General features: G+C 42.4%; 1 protein-coding gene across 1 annotated transcript in view; it reads left to right on the top strand.

The window, feature by feature from the left end:
- The window catches only part of ULK4 (unc-51 like kinase 4), a 528,243-nt gene that overhangs the window by 2,585 nt on the left and 504,131 nt on the right, over positions 1-21,527 (top strand). The gene's annotated exons all lie outside the window — the stretch shown is intronic.

The raw sequence follows: 21,527 nt of genomic DNA, 5'->3' as shown, positions 1-21,527 counted from the left end.
AACTAAATGTGATGCCTGGTCCTAGACTGGATGTTTGGGGGAGGGGAGATGCTATAAAGAGCATTCCAATGGACAAAATTGGAATCCTGATAGTAAGTAGTGGCTCAATGTTAAATGTGCTGCTGTTGATACTTGTATTGTGGTCATGTACAAGGATATCCCTCTTCTTAGAAATACACTCTGAAGTATTGCGTAGAGGTAAAGAGGCACTATGTATGAAATTTATCTTCAAATGATTCACACACACACACAAAAAACTGTTGATAGAAAAAAATGCTAAAGTAAACGGGCAAAAAATTAACCATCAGTGAATCTGGGTTCAGGGTGTATTGGAACGTTTCTGTAAGTTTGAAATTATTTTCAAATAAAAAGATTTTGAAAAGCCATCACGTGGGGGATGAGGTGAGATGGGAAGAAGGCAAGAAGTGGTCATAAAAAGACAACCCAAGGGATCCTGGTGGTTTTAGGACTTGTGGCTTTAGAATAGGTGATAAAATTTGTGTAGAACTCACACACACATACATAAGTACAAGTAAAACTAGGGAAATTGAGGAAGACAGGTGGACTGTATGAATGTCAATATCATAGTTGTGATACTATATTAAAGTTTTCCAAATGTTATCATTGGGGAAATTAGGCAAAGGGTATTATTTCTTATGACTGAACGTGACTCTACAATTATCTCATTAAAAATTTCAATTACAAGGAGTTCCCTGTTGGCCTCGTGGTTAGGATTGCGGGCTTTCATTGCCATGGCCTGGGTTCAGTCACTGGTTGGGGAACTGAGATCCCCACAAGCCACCCAGCACAGCCGAAAAAAGAATTTTTTTTAGTTACCCCCCTCCCAAAAGAAAAACGATCATGTATGTGCCAGGTTATGGCTGCCTGGGAGTTCAAAGAGCAAATGTGCGGAGCTCCTAGTGGGTTTAGAGCCGACATGGAGCTGTTACCAATAGCGAGGGGTTTTTTTTAAGGACGAAAAGAATATGTGAAGTATAACTGACAGATCAGGTTCCTTCCAGTTCTGTAATTTAAGAATCCAAGAGCTGGGGGATCTTTGAGATCATCTAGTCCAACCTTCTCATTTTCAGGAAACTGCGGGCAGAAAAGTGGTACAAGAGCAGAGGAGCATCAAATTAGTGGTAGACCCGTAACTACAACTCTTGTCTGCTGAAATATGGCCAGTGCTCTTTGCACCTTTACCAGCTGCCTGTCACTCTCCATATCCATGAGAGAGAGACAAGGTTGGTACAGAATTTTGAAGTCGTTCATTCAGCCATTTTGAGCCCTTGCCTGTGGCCTTGTGGGAGCAGGGTCCTGACGGTTGGTTCCCGGCACCAGATAACAGACGTGTGGATTCCGCTCCTGAGGAGGAGGGGCCAGTCTCCCTCTTACACTCACAGCTTGGAGGAAGCAGGTGGCAGATGGAACCCCTGGAGGGAGTCAGCCCCGCACGCCCACTGTCCCCAGCTAAGGGCCCTGAGCTACTTGAAGCTGCTGGTAGCCTGCTGCTGCTGCAAGTCAAGAGTGCAGGGCCCTGGGAAGGAGGCAGGATGGATACATGGAAGAGAAAGCAGTCATTGCCCTGGCAGGTCCCAGCCTCAATATCAGGCAGAGGTGTCTGCACCAGAAGTGACTCTGGCCTCCCTTGGGTCATGGAAAGTCACTATTCTTTCCTTTCGTCAAATCGAATCAAAAGCAAAATCAACACATGTTTATAGATATTTGTCGGGCTCTGAATTAGTTACTGTGGTAAAATGCATACAAACAAACAAACAAAAAAAATCTGATCCTTGGCCTTTAGGAACCCAAAATATAACAAGGGACCCAGGATGGAAATGTAGGAAATGACCTGACCAAAGAATTAAGATGCTAGCTTTGTTGGGTCAGGTTCTCCTCAAAAGCAGTGTTAGAGAAGGGCTTGAGGGGAGTGATCCCATGGAATAGAGGTGGGAAAAGGAATCAGGACCACACAGAAGAGGGAAGGAGAGAAAGCCCATCCAAGAGTGCTTGGTCTAGCTGGTAACCACTATGATCAACTGAGCTCAGTCCCACTGTGGTGGCCCTCTGAGGAACTGCAAAGAATGCAAGACAAAAGGAGGGTGCATCTATCCACCAGTTCCTGCCTCCCATTGGTCAAGTGGATGCTGAGCAAAAAAGTAAACCAAGCAGGTATGACCCAGGACGTACATACGTAAAATGATGCCTGACATACCAGCAAAAAAGCAGCCTGAGGGCAGGGATTTTTGTCTGCTTTTATCACAGTGTTGCTTTCCCAGCACCCAAACCAGTGCCTAATTCATAATAGATGTCTAATCAATAGATACAGAATGGATGAAATACTAGCTTAGGTTGAGGATAGAAGGAATTATAGAAAATAGATGCATAAGTCATTTTTCAACAATTTGTATTTGTATGTGCCTATTTGTGCCAGGTATTGGATGGATAGTCCAGGTATTGGATATGGTGACAGTATAGTGAATAAATCAGGTATCAGTTCAGTTCAGTTCAGTTGCTCAGTGTCCGACTCTTTGCGACCCCATGAACTGCAGCATGCCAGGCCTCCCTGTCCATCACTAACTCCCAGAGTTCACTCAAACTCATTGAGTTGGTGATGCCATCCAGCCATCTCATCCTCTGTGTCCCCTTCTCCTCCTGCCCCCAATCCCTCCCAGCATCAGGGTCTTTTCCAATGAGTCAACTCTTCGCATGAGGTGGCCAAAGTACTGGAGTTTCAGCTTCAGCATCAGTCCTTCCAATGATTCTGGCCTTATTGGACATTGCAGTGTAGGAGATGAATCAGGTAATATGATACATGAACACATATTCAGTTAGCTTGTGACAAAGAGAAGGATGCAGGCACTAGAAGTAGGTAATATACACATTTATGATAGTTGGTCTGGGAGGACCTGTCTAAGGAGATGACCCTTAAGGTGAGATCCAGAGGGAGAATAGGAGCCAACCAAGCAAAGGGGAAGGGGACAGCATGAGATAAACAGAGGCAGCAAAGACCCTCTATGGCTGGAGTCGTGGGGAAGAGCCAGACCATGGGTTTGTGATGGTTTTGATAAGAAGAAGAGAATTTTAGGTAAGAGAGTGATGTCATCAAGTGTAGATTTTTAAAAAGTTCCCTTCCCCCAGCTGCTGTATGGAAGATGGACTCAAGTGGACAACCATGAAGGTCTCATGGCTTTGGAAGGTGTAGAGAGGACCAGATCACTTCAGGGCCAGCCTGGGAGGCATGGCTTCCACGGCATCTGTCTCCACCGTCTCTGCTGCCTGCCAGTCACACTTCAGTGATGTGCCAACACCCCACTGTAACATATGTGGGCACCCCCCCTAAATTGAACTAGTAGAGTGTAGGTTTGCATAACTGAAGTTCCATTAAAATCAGTATTTCTCAGACAATCTTACAGTTACTTTTTTTTAAAAAAAAGGAAAAAATGTTTTCTCTTCATTTCATAGATACATAGGAAGTAGGTCAATTATTACAAATAAAGCTTAAACTGACATGGAGCACCCTAAATGATTGTGGGGGGTACTCATCTATAACCACCTCCCACACATACATCTTCCAAGAAAAGAACTTGAACCTGCCACCATTCTAGACCAAGAGCAAAAGTCCAACTACATTATACCCACTCTCACGTTATCACTGACTGTCTTATCCTAAGGTTTTAATCTAACATTTATTGAGCACATATATGTGCCAAGCACAGTACTAAGTACTTTAATTATAATAGCTCAGTGAATCCTCCCAGCAACTCTGTAGGATAGCTATTAATATCTATAGTTTATAGATAAGAAAACTGAGCATCAGATAAGTTAATTAACTTACCCAAAGTCACATACTATGGACAAGGTCAGAATCCAATCCAGGCTTCTAGCCTCATATGACTAATTAAGTACATTGCTTTCATTCTCCTGCAAATAAAGTAGAATCACTCAGTCTTGGAAGATGGGAAGGATAGACAGGTGAGGATTGGGGTGGGAAAGTAATCTTATCATTAAGACATGTAGCCTTTATGTTTATAATGCTGACCCATTGCTCACAGATTCCTCAGAAGGGAAAAAACATGGATTAATACCCAAAATCTCTTTATTGCATCTGATATTAATCTTGAGATGTTAAGCACCATCTTTGCATGGATAACTTCCAAATTTCTACTTTTGGCCTTGACTTTCCCTCCTGAACTCCAGACTCATCAACAAACTTCCTACTTGATGCTGCCATTTGGATGTCTAATAGACATTTCTACCTTCTATGTCCTAACCTGAACTGCTGGTATTTCCCCAGTTTCTACTCTTCCAGGCACCCAGATTTCAGAGGCTCAGGCCAAAAACCTTATAATTGTTTTTCTCTTTTCTCTATTTTTTTTGCAATGATGATATTTATATTTTAAATTAATTTTTATTGAAGTACACTTGCTTTATAATGTTGTGTTAGTTTCTACCACACAGCAAAGTGAATCAGTTATATGTATACATATATCCCCTCATTTTGGGATTTCCTTCCCATTTAGGCTACCACAGAGCACTGAGAACAGTCTCCTGTGCTATACAGTAGGCTCTAGTTAGTTGTCTATTTTATACATAGTATCAATAATGTACATAGCCAATCCCAGTCTCCCAACTCAGCAACCCTCCCCTGTCCCCCTTGGGGTCGACACGTTTGCTCTCTTTGTCTGTGTCTCTATTTCTGTTTTGCAAATAACATCATCTATACCACTTTTCTCAATGCCACATACGCACACTGATATATGACGTTTATTTTTCTCTTTCTGATTTACTTCACTCTGCATGAAAATCTCTAGGTCCATCCACGCTTCTACAAATGTCCCAATTCATTCCTTTTTATGACTGAGTAATATTCTGTTGTGGGCGTCCGTGGTAGTTCAGTGGTAAAGAATCTGCCTGCCAGTGCAGGAGACCCAGGTTCAGTCATTGGGTTGGGAAAATCCCCTGGAGAAGGAAATGGCAACTGACTCCAATATTCTTGTCTGTGAAATCCCATGGACAGAGGAGCCTGGTGGGCTACAGTCATGGGATTTCAAAAGAGTTAGACACCACTTAGAGACTAAATAACAACACCATTCCATTATATATACGCACCCTCTTTATTCACTCTTCTGTTGGTGGACGTTTAGGGGCTTTCATGTCTTGGCTATTGTAAGCAGTGCTGCGGTGAACATCAGGTTGCATGTGTCTTTCTGAATTATGGTTTTCTCTGGGTATATGCCCAAGACTGGGATTTTTCTCAACCCCACATCCAATCTGTCAGCAAGCCTGCTGCTTCTACCTTCAGAATAAAGCCAGAATCTACTTACCACTGTCACTATCTACAACTTGCTCCAAACCACCATCATTTCTTCCAGATTCCTATGAGAACCTCCTAATTTTCTGACTGCTCCCCTGGCCCCCATCTCCCCTATAGTCCATTGTCAGCACAGGAGCCAATGTCCTGGAAAATGGGAGTCACATCATGGCCTTCCTCTCTTAAAGCTCTCTAATGTCTCCCCAGGTCTCCCAGAATATAAGCAAGAGTCTCCCCAGTGGCCTACTGGACCTACACTATCTGCCCCCGACCTTCTTTTCCTCTTTTCGCCAACTCCCTCACTCACCGCACAGGCACGACGGTCTCCTTGCTGTTCCTAGAACATGCCGGGGGCACTCTCACCTCAGCACGCTTGCTCTGTTTCCCTTTGCCTGGAATGTCCTTCCCCTCACCTTCTCAGTGAGGCCTCCTTGAACCATCTCATTCAATGATGCCACTGCTTTCCCCCTGGCGTCCCAGTCTCCTTGCCTGCTCTATTTTTTCCTTATATAGCACATTTTAAAATATTACAAAATGTATTTATTATTGTTGATTTTCATTTCCTGTTTCTGGACTCATGAGAGAGACATGCCCAGATTTATGTTCAGCACAATGTCTAGAACATAATAATTGCTCAATAAATATATGTTGAATGATCAAGCCTTCAGAATCTAACCAAAGATCAACATTTTATTGTTTAGGGTCTAAAAAAGGTAGTAATTATTGTTTTTTATAGCAAAGTTAAAAGATCTTGAGAATATGACCTGAACATTCTAATCTGCCTTTTCACAGCCCATTGTAAAGTGAACATCTATCAAAAACCTGCTGGATCCTGTTTGTTTTCACAGTCTACCTTATTATCCTTGGGGTAATGAGTATTCCATATTACTTTCTGATTATGGTATGAAAAGACTTCTTATCTCCAAGTTCTACACTTGGATGACTCTAAAGTGGACTCCAGCTAAACCTCAGGCATGGACTTTGAGTTCATCTAATCCTCTTTCTCGGAGAAGGCAATGGCACCCCACTCCAGTACTCTTTCCTGGAAAATCCCACGGATGGAGGAGCCTGGTGGACTGCAGTCCATGGGGTCGCTAAGAGTCAGACACGACTGAGCGACTTCACTTTCACTTTTTATTTTCCTGCACAGGAGAAGGAAATGGCAACCCACTCCAGTGTTCTTGCCTGGAGAATCCCAGGGACGGGGGAGCCTGGTGGGCTGCACAGAGTCGGACACAACTGAAGGGACTGACTTAGCAGCAGCAGCAGCAGCAGCAGTCCTCTTTCTAATCTAAAGATTCCTTATCGCAGTTTAACCTGATAGAGAACTACCTCTGCTATTTTCATTCCCTAGTTGCTCCTATCTAAATCTTTTCAAATTTATATGCCTTTCTGAGTTTCTGGTGCATATTTTAAGTGTGGTTAATATTATCCTGGGCTTCCCTGGTGGCTCAGAGGTTAAAGCGTCTGCCTGCAATGCGGGAGACCCGTGTTCAAACCCTGGGTCGGAAGATCCCCTGGAGAAGGAAATGGCAACTCACTCCAGTATTCTTGCCTGGAGAATCCCATGGAGGGAGGAGCCTGGTGGGCTGCAGTCCATGGGGTCGCGAAGAGTCGGACACGACTGAGTGACTGTCAAAACATTATCCTGGAGAAGAAAATGGCAACCCATTCCAGTACTCTTGCCTGGGAAATCCCATGGACAGAGGAGCCTGGAGGGCTACAGTCCCTGGGTGGCAACAGTCGGACATGACTGAGTGACTGTCACAATATTGTCCTAGCCGCCTGTTTCCTGGTGTTGTCTGTACATGGTTTTTTTTTTTTTACTTTCCCCTCAGCAAGGGATTCTTCATCCAGGGTCCATGGGAGTCCCAGGATAGGTGTCGGGGTTTATTAATAAGAGTGGACTAAAGTGATGTAAGGGCTTCCCTGGTGGCTCACGTGGTAATGCAGGAGACCTGAGTTCGATCCCTGGGTCAGAAAGATCCCTGGAGAAGGAAATGGAAATCCCACTCCAGCATTCTTGCCTGGAGAATCCCATGAACAGAGGAGCCTGGCGGGCTACAGTCCATGAGGTGGCAAGAGTTGGACACGACTTAATGACTAAACCACCACCAACAAAGTGATGTAAACAGCAACTCTAAGATATAATGGCTGAATACAATGGCTTTTTGTTTGCTCAAGTAACAGCCTAGAGTAATTCCAAATTGTTTCACCCACTTACAAAAGAACTTGAGCTAATTTTGACTCTGCCATCTTAGGTCACCCTGGGCCTGGCCATCTCAATTAGGGGCTGCGGTAAACAGCATGGAAGAGGTTTTATGAATCAGGCCTGGCGGGAACACACATATCACTTCCGCTCAAATTTTACTGACCAGAGGTCCTAGTGACATGACCACACTTAACTGCAAGGGAGGCTGGGAAATATAGGCTAGCTGGACAACCAAGAACGGCAAAACAGATTTTTGTGCTCAGCTAGCATTTTCTGCCTAAAAGGGTCTGGGAAACAGACACAAGAAAATGTGCTTCATCAGTAAAAACTATACACTTACGGCTTTACTATATTTTATTATTCGCCAGCATGTATGACGTTATATGATTGGCTCAGTTGGGTCACATGACTGTAAGGACTTAGGGTTACAGTCTGTTACTAATGAAAGATACCAGTACATACGGTCTGGTAGGGTGCAAGGCATTGTCATGCCATCGTACCAGGTTCTGACATGTGTTAGTAAGCGTTGAGCAAAACCTATTGTGAGGGGTACTCCATCCACATCCCCCATGTAGTTGAATGCAGCCCGTGCCAGCTGCCAGCCCTGCGTCACTCTCACTGACAGCCTCTCCTGGTCACTGAAGGCTGTTCTGCTTACTGCAGTGGCCTGAAATTCCTGGGGAATCGATGGCTTTGTACCAGAAGTTCCTGTGTCCCTTAGGGCGATGTTATGTTTTATGCTGGCTGCCAGACTCCCTTCATGTGACTGTGAAAGTGAAAGTCGTTCAGTTGTGTCCAGCTCTTTGCGACTCCATGCATTATACAGTCCATGGAATTCTCTAGGCCAGAATACTAGAATGGGGAGCCTTTCCCTTCTCCAGGGTATCTTCCCAACCCAAGGATCAAACCCAGGTCTCCTGCATTGCAGGCAGATTCTTTACCAGCTGAGCCACAGGGGAAGACCTCGTGATTAAGTTCCAGTTATTTTTGCTTGATTAAACATTCGTCACTGGCCATCTTCCTTCCTGTCTCACTTCTCTGCTCTTCTGCCTGTGTTTCCTTGTTGTTGTTTAGTCACTAAGTCGGGTCCATCTCTTTGTGACCCCATGGAGTATAGCCTGCTAAGCTCCTCTGTCCATAGACTTTTCCCAGGTAAGAATACCAGAGTGGGTTGCCATTTGCCACTCCAGGGGATCTTCCTGCTCAGGGATCAAACCCGGGTCTTCTGCGTTGCAGGTGGATTCTTTACCGCTGAGCCACCGGGGAAGCCCTCTGTTTCCTGGGATCACCAAATAAATTGCTTGCATAGTTATGGTCTTCTTTTGGAGGAATCCAAACGAAGACACCTATCCTCCCATGAGTATTACACTTATTAGTCAGTGTTTATGCTCAGTACAGACTCTACTGGAAGCCATCAAGGCAAAGAACCGCAGAGAAAAATTCTCTAGACATCCTGTGATTATGTCACAATAGGAGAGCGGTAAGGAGACATAGGGTCAGCTGTTTCTGAACTACAAGGACTCTGAGAACAAAAGTAACTATCTGGCCCTGCTCAGCTCCAGCAAGTAGAACGTTCTTCTCCTGGTGTTACTAAATTTATCGCCTTTAGCAGAATAAAGCAGTTGACCAGTATGAATAGATTCCTGTTTCTTTGACTGGAGCCCAGGGATAAAAAAAAAAACCAATAAGAAACAAACTCCATGTAGGGTATAATAACTTGGTAAACACGAAGCTGTTTTAGTTGACGGAATAAGGTGAGGAGACACAGCATACATTATTCCTCCCAAGCCCACCCCACGTGAACCAATTAAATGGAGGATGTACCAGCGGCCTCTTAAAGGAAGATGCTAAGCCTATCTGTTAGCTGAGTAGACAAAGAAGGACTTTCAGGAATGGGAACAAAGTGCTCATTCCTTCCATTTTACTTAAATCACCCCATGGGACAGGACACAAAAGCCACCTCATCCCACGTGAGATGACCTTATTGCCAACAAAATCACAAAGCACAGGGCAAAGCGCCAGAGCACCTATGTCTGACCATCTTGGGCATTCTGAAAAAAGGGTGGATCTTCTTCCTGAAAAGAATTCCAATGTGAGTCAGCTGCCACTCAGAAGCCTTATCTGAAGCAGGCTTCAAGGTCATACATTCCAGTGCCAAGCAGGAAAAAAAGGACACACACTACAAGAAATGTAAGTCATTGTCTTCCTTCTCCCCTCGATTTCAAAAGTTTGTTGAGCAGAACACATCTTATTGCTTCTTTTCCTCCCCATCTCAATTAATTGGAAAGATTGGCACACTGTTTCTGTTCCTTTAATATTTACCCTTAAAGTTCTAACAAATTTCTATTTCTTTAAGCAAAAGACATTGATCTTACTTGAGGATGTATTCTAGGAAAACAAGAATAAACTCACATAAAGAACATAATCCCTCACATGCAAAACATAATGGTAAAATACAATATGTGCCTGGAGCATCTGAGAGTACTAGGCAGTAAGAAGTGCTCAAAACACAAAAGCAAACCCAACCCCAAATGATGGGGTATGTCATAGGGCACAGGAAAGAGTTGCCGACTGCCAAAGCTGAGAGAGCTTCCAATGGTCAAAGAGGTTCCAATGATCAAAGCTCAAATAATTTGAACAACAAAATAAAGCTGTACTGGATTTTAATGCCAAATTCAAAATAAATAGCCATGAATCCACACTGATATAAATCACTGATTGAATGAATAAATACATGGTGGACTTTCCTGACGGTCCAGTGGCTAAGACTCCACTCTCTCAATACAGGGGCCCTGGGTTCAATCTCTGGTCAGGGAATTAGATCCCAAATGCCACAAGTATAAGATCATGCAAGCAGCAACTAAGACCCAGTACAGCCAAAGAGATAGATAAAATATGGACTTCCTTGGTGGTTCAGTGGCTAGGAATCCACCTGCAAATGCAGGGGACATGGTTCGATCCCTGTTTGGGGAAGATTCCGCATGCCACACAGCATCTAAGCCCAGGCACTGCAACTACTGAAGTTCATGCGCCTAGAGCTCATGCTCTGCAACAAGAGAAGACACTGCAGTGAGAAGCCCGCACACCGCAACTTAGACCCTGCTTGCCACAACTAGAGAAAGCCCGCGCAGAGCAAAGAAGACCCGGTGCTGTCAAAAGCAAAGAAAGAAATATAAAAAAGTCACCATGTAAATAAATGAATACATGGGGAAGCAGAGACGAATCTCTCATATAGAGGAATTTCAATTAAAATGTGTAGATCTCTACGCTCAAGTGGGTAGAGAATAACTCTGTACTCCACAAGTGTGGACTGCACCTAGTCACTTTATTCCAAACAGTATAGTACAGAAAGGGAGAAGAAATCACTTGACAGTGGAGAAATGTGCTAAACACCAGTTCAGCAAGGCAATCAAGGTTTTCAGTAGTGACAAGTCAGGTTGATGGTATGTACTTTCGAAATGATATGATGAGGATAGCAGTTTGCCACTGTGGGCAACCTCTCCCAAACCCACAACCCCAATCTCATCATGAGAAATATATCAGGAAAATCTCAGTTGAGGGACATTCTAAAAATATCTGACCGGTACTCTTCAAAACTATCACGTTCATCAAAAACAAGGAAAATCTGAGAAACTATCACAAGCCAGAAGAGCCTTAAGGAGACACACTTAAGTGTCATGCGGTATTCTAGATGAGATTCTGGAACGAAAAAAGAGCATTCAGAAACTTAGGATATCTGAATGAAATATGGACTTTAGTTAATAAGGTATCAATATTTTTTCATCATCAATATTTGCAACAAATGTACCACATTAATGTAAGATATTAATAATAGAGGAAATTGAGCATTGGGCATATGGGAACTCTTCTACTATCTTTGCAATTTCTCAATAAATCTAAAACTATTCTAAGAAAGTTTATTTCAAAAATAGTGGTGAACATTGAAATTGGTATAATTTAAGGTCTAAATAACTTTCAATAATATGATAAGAATGTTTAATGCATTGGTTATTAAAGAAAGTGAAAGTGTTAGTCAAGCTCCTCTGTCCATGAAATTCACCATACTGGGGTGGGTTGCCATTCCCTTCTCCAAGGGATCTTCCCGACCGAGGATCGAACCCAGGTCTCCTGCATTTCAGGAGAGCCACCGTCTGAGCCACCAGGAAAGCCCTGCTAAAGTAAAGTACTGTTTAAATGTTAACAAAATGAATGACTTGAAATTAAAACATAATTTCTACTAAATCTGGACTGTTACGGGAGAGGGAAGAAGATGCAGAAAGGAGATCAGGCTAATGGCTTCATCCTGTGTAGTGTATGATGTTGATGAAGAAATTTTTTTTTCTTTTAGATATTAGGGGTTATTGCTAGAGAAACTGAATAAGCTGTTGAACATCCAAATCAATGGAGCGGAACACTGATAAAGTATAATAACGTCAAAACAAAATATGGTAAGAATAAGGGTCAGAGGAAACACTGAGAGGTAAATTTTCCTTTAGAAAGAAAAGACTCAGGGTGAAAAAACGAAGTCTAGCTTTCTGGTGTTTGCAAAAGACAATGATTTCTTTTTAAAAGTTGGAAGTAATGGGAAGGGCAAGAATACAATAAAACAATGCACAATAAGTTAAAAGAAAAAGTAAAAAGAAAGCATAATAAGGCAGCAATGTCCTCAACTTCTGTACACCTGCCTTTCCTCAGTCAGCTCACATACAGCCTGAGTCCATAACACGCAGGGAGTTCTGCCCTTTTCCCCAGTAAACCTGGGGATCCTAAGAAATATTTACATGTTGCAAAAATTCCTCCTATTATTCTTGTCACTTCTGTGCTTGCCTCCAAATGACTATGGCAGACCCCTCACCTCTGCAGAGCTCATCAGCCAATACCACTCAGAGGTCCTCCAGCTGTCCGCCTGAGCACAGCTAATATAAGGCTGTCATGTTTAATTAGATAGGACTAAAACCTATGGATAGTAATTACACGTTAGCCCAGTTAATCAGATGGAAAGACTTGATGTTGTGATATGTCATTTATCCCCAAATGAATCTGTGAATTTTATGTAATTCCAATCAAATACCAAAGACATACATATGACAATATATCCTAAAGTTCACATGGGAGAAAAATACATAAGAAAATATAAGACAATTTAAAAAAAATCAAGGGGTATTAATTTTGACCACAAAGTGACATATAACATAAAGTGACAGTAATTAAGGGGTTATTACTGTCATAGGAATTGCACAGAACTGAGAGTTGAAAAGCAGAATTATGTATCTGTGAGATTTTAATTTCATGGCTGCTGCTGCTGCTGCTGCTGCTAAGTCACTTCAGTCGTGTCCGACTCTGTGCGACCCCACAGACGGCAGCCCACTAGGCTCCCCTGTCCCTGGGATTCTCCAGGCAAGAACACTGGAGTGGGTTGCCATTTCCTTCTCCAATGCATGAAAGTGAAAAGTGAAAGTGAAGTCGCTTAGTCGTGTCCAACTCTTCACCACCCCATGGACTGCAGCCTTCCAGGCTCCTCCGTCCATGGGATTTTCCAGGCAAGAGTACTGGAGTGGGGTGCCATCACCTCCAAATTTTATGGCTAACAACACACTATTTTCCTCTTGTTATAATAACCTAGATTCTTCCCTTGGGCTTCCCTTGTGGCTCAGCTGGTAAAGAATCCGCCTGCAATGCAGGAGACCTAGTTCACTCTCTGGGTTGGGAAGATCCCCTGGAGAAGGGAAAGGCTACCCACTCCAGTATTCTGGCCTGGAGAATTCCATGGACTATAGAGTCCATGAGCTTGCAAAGAGTCAGACACGACTGAGTGACTTTCACATTTCAGATTCTTTGTTGTTGTTCAATCACTAAGCCGTGTCTGACTCTGGAACCCCATGGACTGCAGCACATCAGGCTTCCTTGTCCTTCTCTGTCTCCTGCAGGTTGCTCAAACTCATGTCCATTGATTTAGTGATGCCATCCAACCATCTCATCCTCTCTTGGCTCCTTCTCTTCCTGCCCTCAATCTTTCCCAGTATCAGGGTCCTTTTTGGCTCTTCTCATCATGTGGCCAAAGTATTGGATCTTCGGCTTCAGCATCAGTCTTTCCAATGAATATTCAGGGTTGATTTCCTTTGGGATTGACTGGTTTGATCTCCTTGCTGTCTAAGAGACTCTCAAGAGTCTTCTCTCCAGCACTACAGTTTGAAAGCTTCAGTTCTTCAGGACTCTGCCTTCTTTATGGTTCATCTCTCACACACGGGTATGATTACTGAAAAAACCATAGGTTGACTACTGGAAAAACCATAGGTTTGATGATACAGACCTTTGTTAGCAAAGTGATGTCTCTGCTTTTAAACACAGTGTCTAGGTTTGTCATAGCTTTCCTTCCAAGGAGCAAGTGTCTTTTAATTTCATGGCTGCAGTCACCATCTGCAGTGATTTTGGAGCCCAAGAAAATAAAATCTGCTACTGTTTCCACTTTTTCCTAATCTATTTGCCATGAAGTGATGGGACCAGAAGCCATGATCCTAGTTTTTGAATGTTGAGTTTTAAGCCAGCTTTTCACTCTTCTCTTTTCATCCTGGATAATCAAATAGAAATTGGGTTAGTGGAAGAAAACTGTAATAAGTTTTATTAACTCTATGTTGTCCATTGTGACACGGGTTTTAGGCAAAATCCTGGGACAAATCAGAGAAAGCACTTTTCAAAAAATCACTTTTCTCTAAGGGTTCCAGTCACTCTTCTCTAATTTCTTTTTAGTTCTCCATTTTTAAAGAGATGGTCCTGATAATATATCCTTATGGGCCTTCCCTCATCCCTAGAAATTTCAAAATTCACAGCTACCACTAAAACATTCAGCAGGTTTTTTTTAAGTTATGAAAAATTTAAAATGTAAAAATAGAATTGTATGATGAGCTCTGTGTATTCACTGCCAGCTTCAACAGTTATCAATGCAGAACCAGTTCATCTCTAGACTCACCCAATCCCCTCTTCTCTTGAATAACTTTGAAGCAAATCCCAATGCCAAACATCATATGATTTCAACCATAAACATCAGGGTTACAACTGGGACTAAGATTAGAGTCAGGGCTAAGGTTAGGTCTAGGGTTGCAACAGAGTGAGTTTTAGGGTTATGGCTTGGGCTTGGTTCAGGGCATTTGTTAACCTTAGGACAAAGAGAGCCCTAGGGCAGAGTTGGCTACATCCACATCCATGGTTATAATGAGGATTAGGGTTAAGGCCAGTGGAATTCTCATATGATGAATGTAGCACGTGTTCTTGATTTCACATTCAGGTTTTCTTTATCTGGCTATAGCTCATCCTCCATTCACTTCCTTCTCCTGAAATTTACTCTTAGCTGTTATAACCCTAGTGCTGGAAATCAGGTTGCCCATCCCTTGTAGCCTGCAGTCACAGTTTGACTGCTGTAGGCATTCTCAAGTGACACCTTGCCTCGAAGTGGGACCAAAATCTGTGTGCAAGTTATGATTCCAGCTCCCAGCACGTACAGGCCAAACATAGTCTCCACTGCCTTGCCCTTCCCATGTCCTGTGCCGTTGCCTTCAGTGCCCTTGCCTACAAGCACTTTCCCAATAAATCACATGCACAGAAATTCCCTTCTCAGCTTCATTTTCTAGGCAACGCAACCTAAGGCAGTGATCAACAACCCAAACATGGGAAGAAAGGAGATGAATGTTCTGAGCTGTCAAAAATTGACTATCACCTGCTTATCTTAATAAGAAAAGGAAACAAGACGCATAACTTCCACTGACTACATTTTCCTACTCCAGGGACAGTCTTTTTTTGTCTCTTCTTCCAGTAAGCTCAAGAAGTCAGAATCCTATTCTTTTGTTCACTGCTTTAGCCTCAGGAGCTAATGTAGTGCCTACCATATGGGGGCTCTCAATATACATCTGTTGGTGTGTGGACAGATGATATGCACGATTCCTGTGTCTTGCTCATAGATTACTGCCCACTCCAGACAGTCATAATGCCAGACTTTTTTCTCATCATTTGAGGGTCTACAGTGCAGAGAGTTGGACATGACTTAGTGAACAACAGCAGCAACAAGCCACAGCCAGACCACGAGAGAGTTCAGTATCTTGATTCTGAGTGACTCACAGTAACACACTGTCCTGTCTTAACCATTTCCCCTATCTTTTCGTTGTCATCCCTGCCCCTTCGTTCTCAGCCTATAATTTTTCTTTCTTCTGTATTAGAAAAATTTAATACCCAAATGATTAAGAACCATCTTTAACTTGTTCAAAACATGGAGAACTCAATGGAGCAACATTAATAAGCTAGCAACAAACCTCTATGTGCATATTAAAAAACTGGTCTGTATTGAAGGAGGCACCTCAAATTCATGAGGAAATGGAGAATTTTAGTGCTAGGATAATTGGTTAATTATTCTGAAGAATAAGAAAATTATAACCTAGTTTACCAATATTCAGCAAAACAGATTACTGATGGACTAAGTAATCTGATACTGAAAACTGGGACAACTAGAAAGATACGTGAATAGCTAATCTCCCTGTGGGAAATGCTTAAGATTGAAAATATTTTCTTTTTAATCACAAAAGAAGTGTTAAGCCTTTGACACTACCCTCCCACATATAAAATTTATCCTCAGGCAAAAAACCAGAGATACTCGCCAAGATGGGTGTATAAGAATGTTCATTTCATTGTTAACTGTATCATGAAAGAGGAAAAGAAGGACTTCCCTCGTGGCCCAGTGGTTAAGACTCAGTTCTCCCAATGCAGGGGGCATAGGTTTGATACTGGGTCGGGGAACTAAGATCCAGCATGGTGTAGTGGGAAAAGAAAATAAGAGGAAAAGAAACTGACTTTTACTCTGGACAAGGAGAATTTGCTTCTCCTCTCCCCTGTCACAGACTCTTAGGGAGGCTGACTTAATCTGAGAAAATCTGAATAAAGAGAAATATCTGAATTCAAATAATCTGCAGATTCTTTGCACTGCTAAAGGTAAAAGCCAGGAGTGGGTGATATTTGTCTAGGCAAGCTCCTTAATGAATTTGCTGATGATGAAAGGTTAGATTAGATAAGTTCTGTCTAGAGGTGAGTAATGGCTACAGAGTTCTGATGCTCCATCAGATCACATGCTAAGACTTACAGTTTTCCCCAGAGGACAAGGAAGAATGGAGGGTAAAGTCCTGAATGAATAGAAGAGGTAATAAGAGAAAACAGGCAGAGTCCAGGGAGGAGGGTGGTGCATGGTGTGTGGTTACTGGTGGGAGGACTTGCAGGCTATCACTGGGCCACATTCCATTTTGTCTACTTAAATTATAGACATATAAATAAAGTATACATGTATATAACATATAAACGTATTCATTTAAATTACACAAAGTACAAATAGAATACGTGGAACAGTTACAAGCTTCCACATTTGAACTGTACAAAATGCGTCTCTCATACCCAGTCCTGCACCCACCTACCCACTTCCCCTCCACCCAGTCAGTAGTTACCCATTTCCTCTCCATCATTCAGGAGATGCTGAATCTGTTTATTTTTTACATATGAGCAAATAGTGACATATATTCTTGCCCCTCTTTTTTTCTGTCCACAAATGGTAGTCTACTATGCTCAGTGTTATACACCTTGCTTTTTCCCTTTACTCATTAATCTTGGAGACATTTTCATATCTATACACAAAGAACATGCTATAACATCCATAACATCTCATGTGCTAGTAAAGTAATGCTCAAAATTCTCTAAGCCAGGCTTCAGCAATACATGAACCATGAATTCTCTGATGTTCAAGCTGGTTTTAGAAAAGGCAGAGGAACCAGAGATCAAATTGCCAACATCCGCTGGATCATGGAAAAGCAAGAGAGTCCCAGAAAAACATCTCTTTCTGCTTTATTGACTATGCCAAAGCCTTTGACTGTGTGGATCACAATGAACTGTGGAAAATTCTGAAAGAGATGGGAATCCCAGACCACTTGACCTGCCTCTTGAGAAATCTGTATGCAGGTCAGGAGGCAACAGTTAGAACTGGACATGGAACAACAGACTGGTTCCAAATAGGAAAAGGAGTACATCAAGGCTGTATATTGTCAGCCTGCTTGTTTAACTTCTATGTAGAGTACATCATGTGAAATGCTGGACTGGAAGAAACACAAGCTGGAATCAAGATTTCTGGGAGAAAAATCAATAACCTCAGATATGCAGATGACACCACCCTTATGGCAGACAGTGAAGAGGACCTAAAAAGCCTCTTGATGAAAGTGAAAGAGGAGAGCAAAAAAGTTGGCTTAAAGCTCAACATTCAGAAAACGAAGATCATGGCATCTGGTCCCATCAGTTCATGGGAAATAGATGGGGAAACAGTGGAAACAGTGTCAGACTTTATTTTTTGGGGCTCCAAAATCACTGTAGATGGTGATTGCAGCCATGAAATTAAAAGATGCTTACTCCTTGGAAGAAAAGTTATGACCAACCTAGATAGCATATGCAAAAGAAGAGACATTCCTTTGCCGACTAAGGTCCGTCTAATCAAGGCTATGGTTTTTCCTGTGGTCACGTATGGATGTGAGAGTTGGACTGTGAAGAAGGCTAAGAGCCAAAGAATTGATGCTTTTGAACTGTGGTGTCGGAGAAGGCTCTTGAGAGTCCCTTGGACTCCAAGGAGATCCAACCAGTCCATTCTGAAGGAGCTCGACCCTGGGATTTCTTTGGAAGGAATGATGCTAAAGCTGAAACTCCAGTACTTTGGCCACCTCATGAGAAGAGATGACTCATTGGAAAAGACTCTGATGCTGGGAGGGATTGAGGGCAGGAGGAGAAGGGATGACAGAGGATGAGATGGCTGGACGGCATCACGGACTCGATGGACGTGAGTCTGAGTGAACTCCGGGAGATGGTGATGAACAGGAAGGCCTGGCGTGCTGCAATTCATGGGATCGCAGAGAGTCAGACACGACTGAGCGACTGAACTGAACTGAACTGAACTGAACACAAAGAACAAAGTCATTTCTAATTTAATCAGTCTTCTGTTGATAGAAATTTGAGCTGATATCAATTTTCAAAAAATTACAAAGGCTGTAACGAACACTTTTGTGCATATGTCATCTTGCAAGTGTAAAGAATATATCTACTAGATAAATTTTTAGAATTAGAATTTCTGGGTCAATGGGGATGTGCATTTATTATTTTCACAGTTATTGACAAATAAGTGACCCACCCATCATCAATGTGAAAGTGCCTGCTTTCTAACACTCTTACCAGCATTACATCTAACACTCACTTAAAATTTTTTTTATTAAGATTAGTTGATTTACAATGTTAGTTAGTATTAATTTCAGGTGTACAGCAAAGCGGTTCAGTGATTCACACATATATTGTTTTTTAGGTTCTTTTCCGTTATAGTTTGTTTCAAGGTGTTGAGCGTAGTTACCTCTGCTATTATGGTAGGTCCTTGTAGGTTTTCTCTTTTATTTATACTAGTGTATATATATATAAATATCAGACTCCTCATTTATCCCTCTCCCACTCTCCCCTTTGGTTATCAGAAGTTTGTTTTCTATATCTGTGTCTAACACTCAGTTTTCGGTTGTGTTGTAACCTTTCTCTGCTATTGCCACACCTTCAGTAAAATTTGTTTCACACAGTAAAATGAGCTTTGAGGAAAGAAGAAGAAGATAGCAGCGTCAGGTAAAGCGGAGTGAGGGCCAGAGGTAAAGAGGATCTGGAAAGGGAGCAACGGTTAAGAAATGTGTCACACAAAGTAGCCGAAAAACATACCTATTTTCACTGGAAATCTAGTTCATCCTGGAGTTGCCACAGTACGTGTGATGCATGTTAGAAGGAATAATTTTGTTATTAAAGGAGGAAGGCCAGAAATTTTATGGGCTATGAGTTATTAATAATATTATAAGGTTGAAAATCCCCCATCTAAGAGGGAGGTGGTGTCTGGTTCTTCATTAATGAGTTGGTGCTGGAAGAATGATCATGCTTTCTCCCAGGCCTTCCAGAGTGACGAGGTGCAGCAATCCTGGCCTCCAGCGTCCAGCTTCCGTCTCCAGCAGGGTCTGTCCCCTGAGCTGGCCACCTGAGTGCAGAGCATGTCTCATCTTAGGGAGGGCTAGAGACCCCGTGACACCATGGCCAACCTCCTTGTCCAGTTCTCTGGGGAAATGACAACCCGGAAGAGCGTCGTGGAAACCATCTCCTGCCCTCTCAAGTTCACACCCCCGTTGAGAGGATTCCTACCCACTCTCCCTTCTGTTTCATTCATTTCTGTGTTTATCTTTACTTAAAGCCTTTCATTTCCATCAGCACATTTTGTTGTTATTTTCCTAAGCTTGAACTAAATCTAATGACAAAGAATCAGCAAATCCACAACCTTAATGAGTAACTTCCAAAAACAGTTCTCAGGAACTGGCAGAGCAAGCAGGATAAAGCACCAGAAAAAGAGGATTTAAAAGATTTGAACATGTCAGTTACTAAGCTTGAAAATATGCATATGAAATTTTGAACCCAACAAATAAAACTATATCTTCTTTCCAAACACCCATGCAACATTTAACAACATTAACCACTTATTAGAGCACAAAGGAAATTTCCAAAAACCCCTCAAATCAAGTAGCTCTACAAGCCAACAACAACAGCAAAAATCTATCCAGTTGTTAATTAAAAATGAACAGAACCTAATTCTTAAATATCTCTTAAAGAGAAAATAAAGTGGAAACTATGGATGCCAGAGATCAAATTTCCAACATCCACTGGATCATGGAAAAGCAAGAGAGTTCCAGAAAACATCTCTTTCTGCTTTATTGACTTTGCCAAAGCCTTTGACTGTGTGGATCACAATAAACTGTGGACAATTCTGAAAGAGATGGGAATCCCAGACCACTTGACCTGCCTCTTGAGAAATCTGTATGCAGGCCAGGAAGCAACAGTTAGATCTGTACATGGAACAACAGACTGGTTCCAAATAGGAAAAGGAGTACATCAAGGCTGTATATTGTCAGCCTGCTTGTTTAACTTCTATGTAGAGTACATCATGTGAAATGCTGGACTGGAAGAAACACAAGCTGGAATCAAGATTTCTGGGAGAAAAATCAATAACCTCAGATATGCAGATGACACCACCCTTATGGCAGACAGTGAAGAGGAGCTAAAAGCCTCTTGATGAAAGTAAAAGAGAAGAATGAAAAAGTTGGCTTAAAGCTCAACATTCAGAAAACGAAGATCATGGCATCCGGTCCCATCACTTCATGGGAAATAGATGGGGAAACAGTGGAAACAGTGTCAGACTTTATTTTTTTGGGCTCCAAAATCACTGTAGATGGTGATTGCAGCCATGAAATTAAAAGACGCTTACTCCTTGGAAGAAAAGCCATGAGCAACCTAGATAGTCTATTCAAAAGAAGAGACATTACTTTGCCGACTAAGGTCCGTCTAGTCAAGGCTATGGTTTTTCCTGCGGTCGTGTATGGATGTGAGAGTGGGACTGTAAAGAAGGCTGAGCACCGAAGAATTGATGCTTTTGAACTGAGGTGTCGGAGAAGACTCTTGAGAGTCCCTTGGACTGCAAGGAGATCCAACCAGTCCATTCTGAAGGAGCTCGACCCTGGGATTTCTTTGGAAGGAATGACGCTAAAGCTGAAACTCCAGTGCTTTGGCCACCTCATGTGAAGAGTTGACTCATTGGAAAAAACTCTGATGCTGGGAGGGACTAGGTGGGGGCAGGAGGAGAAAGGGACGACAGAGGATGAGATGGCTGGATGGCATCACTGACTCGATGGACATGAGTCTGAGTGAACTCCGGGAGTTGGTGATGGACAGGGAGGCCTGGCGTGCTGCGATTCATGGGGTCACAAAGAGTTGGACACGACTGAGCGACTGAACTGAACTGAACTGATGGATGCTATAAAGCTTTATTTATAAAACTTTATAGCATTTGTAAAGATACTAAATATAGTTTTGAAATTTCAGTTTTCTGCATTGTCTTTGTTTCCTCTGTTACTTTTATTCATTTGCTTAATT

This window comes from Ovis aries, chromosome 19 (genome assembly GCF_016772045.2).
Source record: "Ovis aries strain OAR_USU_Benz2616 breed Rambouillet chromosome 19, ARS-UI_Ramb_v3.0, whole genome shotgun sequence".
Classification (NCBI taxonomy): Eukaryota; Metazoa; Chordata; class Mammalia; order Artiodactyla; family Bovidae; genus Ovis; species Ovis aries.
This window is presented reverse-complemented; position numbering and strand designations above follow the sequence as displayed.